The sequence below is a fragment of the Mytilus edulis genome, chromosome 10 (genome assembly GCF_963676685.1).
Source record: "Mytilus edulis chromosome 10, xbMytEdul2.2, whole genome shotgun sequence".
NCBI lineage: Eukaryota > Metazoa > Mollusca > Bivalvia > Mytilida > Mytilidae > Mytilus > Mytilus edulis.
In genome coordinates this window covers 32921065-32928090 of record NC_092353.1, presented here as the reverse complement: position 1 = coordinate 32928090, position 7026 = coordinate 32921065, and positions in this window count along the sequence as shown.

Here is a 7026-nt window from a genome sequence, read left to right as displayed (position 1 = left end):
TATTTTACTTTTGGTTTTCAGAGTTGATGGTCTATTGTTTGTACTTCTGTGTCCCGGGTTTGTCTTTTGTTCATTTATTGTCCTACTTAATGACTAGTCTGAGTGTTGATTTTATTTTGTAAACGTGTCACACTATGTAATGTTTCATGTCCACCAGTGTCCAGACATTATGCGAGAAAATATTTTAAGAATATACGATGCTACTGGACACAGAAAAAAGTGGTCGTTTCTGCATGGAGAATTGAACTTGATATCAAAGAATACGAAAGTGCCTTTCTTGTAAATAAAACCATACCCAATTTTTCTTAGTATGGATTGCAAAATTAGGTATTTTATGTAGGTGAGATATGCACAGAAGTGATAGATATGTATTATAAATATAGAAAATTGAATATCTTGGACAACAAAATTAAAAAAAATAACTGTATCATATATTCAAGCGCCTGTGGATAAAACTAGAAAGCTGACATGGTTTAAATTAAATTTCCCGGTATTAAATCATTTGTTGAAAAAAAAAACATCAATGTATTGCCATATGACCTTTTACATTCAAGGGTTAGATTTGCATTAAGTCGTGTTTAGACCCTTTAACAGAAAATAAAGGAATATGAAGTACACGTGCACGGGAGCTAATCGAACACAATGTCAATGTATAGAAAAATACAAATGATCAATGGTCAAAGTTTTTATTCCTGTTCTTCATCTTGATAGTTGCTGGAGGGTCTTCAATAATGAAAGAATCATAAATACCGTAAAACAAGGTCAATATGGTCCCTAGTGTCGACTTGAGCAGTACTAGTATTTAACGTATATTACTGCACTAATGTATAAATATATTTAAATCTAGTCATAAAAAATCTCAAGTCAGCACAATACAAGACAAAAACAGACAGAGAGATCCGGTATTAAAGATTATGAGAATTACGATTTTTGCTTTATCCTACATATCGGTCTTTTAATGTTTTGAATTTCCCTTAAACTTTCAAGTCTCAAATTACTATGAATCTATGTTTTTGCTTTGAGACCAGAATATTGTCGAAAAAATAGCTAAAAATGATTTGCGTTTCCATGTAAGAAACGCTCAGAATGCACGATTTTGCGTTATTTTTCTCAGAGCTTCTGGGCGGCCCCCAGACCCCTCGCCAAAAATATATTTTGCCTCAGCCTTAAAAGGGGCTAGTTACGGCCCTGGTCATATTAATGATTTTAATGCCTGATTTCACAACTGTAAATGTTTGCGTCCGTATGGTACTATGGGGGCGTTGGCATCGAAGTTCATCAGCGACAGGCCCTAGTTTTCAATGAGTCCCATCTTCTTCTTAGTCCTACAGAGTTTTCGAAATTAGTACACTTCGATACTTGTTAATGTCATATAAACATATAATTGTATTTGACAAAGAATAAAAAACAAAATTAAACAAAGGAATTATACATTTTAATTGATAATAAACGAATACATAAAAGAAATGAGATTATATAATGACTTTTAATCTTTGAAGAGTTTTTTAAGAGTTTTGTTGTAGTTTGGTTTCAAATTTAAGATTTCCGTGAAAGCATTTTTTCACGGAGATTTGTATATTATCTAAATAAGTAATGTCACAGAACAAGCAGACGACAATGAAGAGAAATGCGATGACTGCCAATAAGAGAAGTGTGATTCCACCTAAGATCATAGGATGAGGATGTAAACAACTACACAGGTTCAGATGCTGTGCACCGGCGTTAGTCTTACTAAAGATATGTTTAACTAGATATAAAAGGATGATATCTTGATAATTGCTTTGTGCACTGCGAGATATATACGCACCCAAATACTTTTATTAAATTTAAACATGTCGTTTATCTTGGGAGTTTTTCTTAATTACAAGTGTGAATGCCATTTATTCGTCTATTTCAGAAAGTATCATCCATGGTGTGTTGGGGGACATGCAGTTATCCTATGGCAATATTGGAACAGTGCAGCAAAGTTTTGACTACCTAAAAAAATGATAAGGGCATCCTGACACAGTAATTGGTTTTTTTTACCGAGTCAGATGTCTCTGTTGCATCATAATAAAACATTGAAGGAACTGACTTATTTCCCAACTTGCCTGTGTTTGTTATGACGTTTTAGACTTCGATGAACGTATTTCTCTATGCAGTGGCGGATCCAGGGGGAGGGTTCCGGGGGTTGGAACCCCCTTTTTTTTTTACGATCAATGCATTTGAATGGGGACATATAGTTGGACCCCCCTTTTTGTCCTGGGTTGGGACCACCCATTTTTTAAATGGCTGGATCTGCCCCTGCTATGTATACTGTTTAAAATCTGGGATTTCGTTACCAAAAATCCTTCAACTAAATTCTTCCATAAATACAAAGACTTCGTGTTGAGACATTTTCCCATACTCGTAGAAACCAAACAGAATATTACATCCTAATTTTGACGGTAATTTTGTCTACAAAGCTCATAAAGTTATGAATATAATTATATTGATTTCTTTATCAATAAACTAGAATAAAACTTAGAATAAATGGATATTCTGTTATGTGAAAACTTTTTTTTATTTTTAAGTTGAAATTTGCTCGGTAAGGACGAGACTCCTCGGTCGGTACTTTGTGTCTTTTGTTATCTACATTTTTGCTCCATGACAGTCTGACGAGAATAGCCCTTTTAAACTGATTTTTGTAAATGTTGTACTGTTGCACAATTGTACCAGGTTGAAGGAATGGGGGGAGCGCCTGAAAACGCGTATCCCCACTATATTATGTATGTTTCTGTCTTAAGTAATGTGCCTGTTATTCAACGGTAGTCATTGGGTGTTGTCTGTCAATTTGGTTTGCTTTCATCGTTTTATATTAATCATAAATCAGGATGATGGTATGGATGGTCGGTACTTCTTTTGTGTATTCTTTATTTTTCGATCATCATTCGTTATCGTCAAAAATAAAGGCTAGACATTGTTATTTTCTGCTTTAATTTTTGCTGTTATTCTTTTTAATTTTATCAACCCACAATTCTCTATTCCTTATTTCTTTGCCCATTTTTCTCTATCTGCTCATTATTCTCTATCTTTAAAACCCATGCAAACGGCACGACCTCGACTATGGGTTTTTCCGTTTGACATTTTGTCATGACGGGCCGGCCATTGATTTTGATTCTCATAGCTTACTTTATTTTGTCGTACCGTGATCTATAGTTTCTTGCTTCCTCTTCACCTTGTCTTTTATGAATTGTTGCCAATAATATCACACATCTTTATTCCTGTATGATATAAATTTTCAGCCATATCCACTTTGCAGAGCCAACATATTGGATTAGGTAGGAAATATTTCTTAGTGGACGTTTTGTAAATTCCTTTTCAGTGTTACGTTTTATGGTGTAGAAATAGTTTCCCCAAAAACAAAGGCACTGCTAATGATGTTAGTACCACTAGGTCGATTACCAGACATTTCAAGTTAAAAGGGGATGTCCAACCCAGGTTCCCATTCAAAAGCATTGGTCGTCAAAAAGGGGTCCAACTCCTGGATCTAATGGATCCGCCACTGATAACTCTGCTTTTAAATGTACTATTAACAAGGTGTGATAAACTCACGAAGGTATCATGAGCCCCAGTATCCAGTACTCCACTACTGGCATGATTAATTGATTTTTGATTAGATAAATTGAGTATTTTTAGGCTAAGAATTCATTAATTCTGTATAAATACAACATTTCATATTATAACAATCATTATATTATTAGGAATACAAGTAAAATGCATATCTTGATTAACGATATTATAGTTTTTTTTCGCCAGGAAGTATATAGCCTTCCCTCAAGCTATTGTCAAAATGGACATTCGAATGGACATTTCCAGGAAGTATGAACTGATATGTAGTTGTATATGATTTAAAAATCATTTTGAACATCAGACAATACAAGGGAATCTTTGAGGTAAGTTACAGGAACTGTTTAATATTCCTTATAATATTTAAAAAAAAAATCAAATATTTTTGAAAATACATTAAGAAAATTACCCCAAAAATGTAGATTTAAATTAACTTTTCAATTTGAACATTATGTTAATGTCTACATATCTAAAATAGGCAAAAAATACTTAAACATATTTGTAGAACTATATTTATTGTTCGTTCTTCAAATCCCGGGGTATTGAATGATGGTCTTGAATATGAGCTACTGACATGATGCATGTTCTGTTTATATGAAACAATTAAATCTTTTGCATTTGTATTGAGTAAATTACGTCATTTCACTGAAACCATTATTTAATGTAACTTCTGAAACTTCAGGCTTTTTGCTTATTGTAGACGTTATTTAACTTTCTATAGTAGTTTTAATTATGGAACACAATTTTCTTTGTGGTCATCTGAAATAAGTAGAGTACATAACTGATCATCCGATTTGATTGAGTGTGTAGGCAAAGAGCTGAACCGTAAAGTCATTATTAGGTCAGGTATACTATCCTCCTTCCAGAGTAGCTCAGTCCAACAGACATATAGATTGGTTATCTGCCGGACTAGACATCCTTCAGCTGCCCCCTAAACAAATATGTATATAGTTCAGTGATTATGGACGTCATACTCAACTCCGAATTATACACAAGAAACTAAAATAAAAATCATACAAGACTAACAAAGGCCAGAGGCTCTTGACTTGAGACAGGCGCAAAATTGCGGCGGAGTTAATCATGTTTATGAGATGAAAAGCCAAATTGAACGCGGCAATAAAAGATAAAAAATAAAACAAGAATGTTCAGTAAAGTCAGCTCTACAAAAAAGTCACCGACACAAAAACAAAGAATTTTGTCATGAATGTTACTCTTGTCCTGCATTGGTCCTGCACGGCAGCACATAGAACAAGATGAGCGACACAGACACATGCAGGCACTTGTCTCAGAATTCCCCCCTATATACCTATATATAACATAAGCATTGTTATATTAAGGTATATAGGAATTATTTTTTCTGAGACAAGTGCCTGTGGACCGCTCTTAAAGAGTTTGACCTAGCTTCAGGACTGTTTAAATAAAATTTCTTCCCAGCATTATTTTATCTTTTAATACAAGATGTATTTTTTTTTAGATAATGTTCATAGATTTTTCATTTCAGTAACAGAGTAAACATGAGTCTGAGGACAATTTTGGAAAGATTGGCTCTATACAGTGTGGCTTCAATGCTTTTTATAGATTCAATGATCAAATTGTTTCCAAAATTAATTCCAGAAAGAACAGCTGTTTTGGTAAATGCTTATTTTAATCGTCTAGACAACATGTAGATAGAGAAAAAAAATAACAATTTTAATTTTTAAACACCATTGCTAGTCTGTTATATTTGGTGTATATATCTGACATGCGGCAGCGAACTTTTCAAATGACAGTGCAATCAAATTTGATTCATTGCATAGAGTTCAATTCTTGCTCATTATATTTTGAAATTTGTATGTTCAGAAATACCATAGACACACATTTGTAAATCAACATTATTTTTATCTGATGTTTAGAGAATTTTCAAGTTAAACTTTTTGTCTGAATGTAAAAACCTTTGCTACATCACAATTTTTTTCATTGTTTCTTATAAGAACAAAATCACAAAATACTAAAGTAAATTTGATGGCAAATAACATGACATCAAAAATTATGTACTGTATATAACTTTTTTTTTTCTTTTAACTTTTTCAAACATATACAGTATTTCTTTCAAAGACTGATATTTCAAACCCATTTTTTTTCATTTTTACAATCACTGTTTCTTTTTAAAAATCCTGTGTTTAATTTTTGAAGAAATCCTATTAATACCTTTATGAAAGACAATAATACAATTATTAATAATACTTACATGTTTGTAAACTGGTTTTAGTTTCATTTTTATATTTTTTATTTTCCAGGATAGGCGATTTGATGAGTACAGTGTAGTATGTATTACATCTATGTTTGGATATATGCCTAATCCATTCATTTACAAAATTTGTGTTGGATCATTTGAAATTTGTTCAGCTATTGGACTACTGTTTAAAGATATACGACAAATGGCTTGTATCATCCTGGGAATCATAATGGTTGGCGCTATACACACATACATAAACTTGAAGGAGTACAGCGAGACCCTTTTCCCAGCTATTGTTTTTCTCACATTGTGTTACATATATGGAATGACAAATAGAACATCTGTATCAGAAAACACAGAAACAGAAAAAGAGAAAGAGGACTAATGGACAGATTTAAATAACTTATTGTGGTTGTATTTTACAATAAATTTATTTAATTTCTTAGCTACCTCTTTTTTTATAATAATTATATCAAATAAAAATAATATTTGCATGTGGGTCAGGGACTCTGTATATTATATTGTACTAATGAGGCAATCTAGTTATAATGTAGTGATCTCTTCAAAGGCAAAATAAACATGGTTTTGCTAGCTATGGGAAGATTTAAACTGAGGTGCCCCTGGAAAGGTTTTTATTTTACATGACAAATATATATTAATGAGGTGCTATTTTATCAAGATTATAGAGTTGTATTCCAATGGGGCATAAATTTCATCATCCTTTATAATATCTGCTAAAATCTAATTTGAAGACGAATTATAGTGAAAATTTTATCAACAGATGTATAAGAAAAATTCAAGTTGAGGAACTTCCCCCAAACTCAATCCTGGCCTTCCCTTTGAGGTATGGAACCTTGTAGTATAATATTAGAATGATCCATACACTTAAACACAAGTTATTGTCTGGAAACTACAAAATGCTTGTTTTTTGCCCATTATTTGGATTACCTGGAAACTCAATCCTGGTACAATTTCAGAGTGATCTATAATTTTACATACCAGCAATTGTCTGGAAACTACACAAATGCTTATTTTTAGTGGTATTGAACCTTCTGGGAAAATTTATTAGAGAGCCATTCATTTAAACTAAAGTGATTGTCCGGAAACCAAATGTGTATTCAGATGACACTGACGCCACCGACATGATACTAAAACCAAATGTGTCTTCAGACGACACTGATGCCACCGACATCATACCTATAAATGACGCAAACATTTTGTTT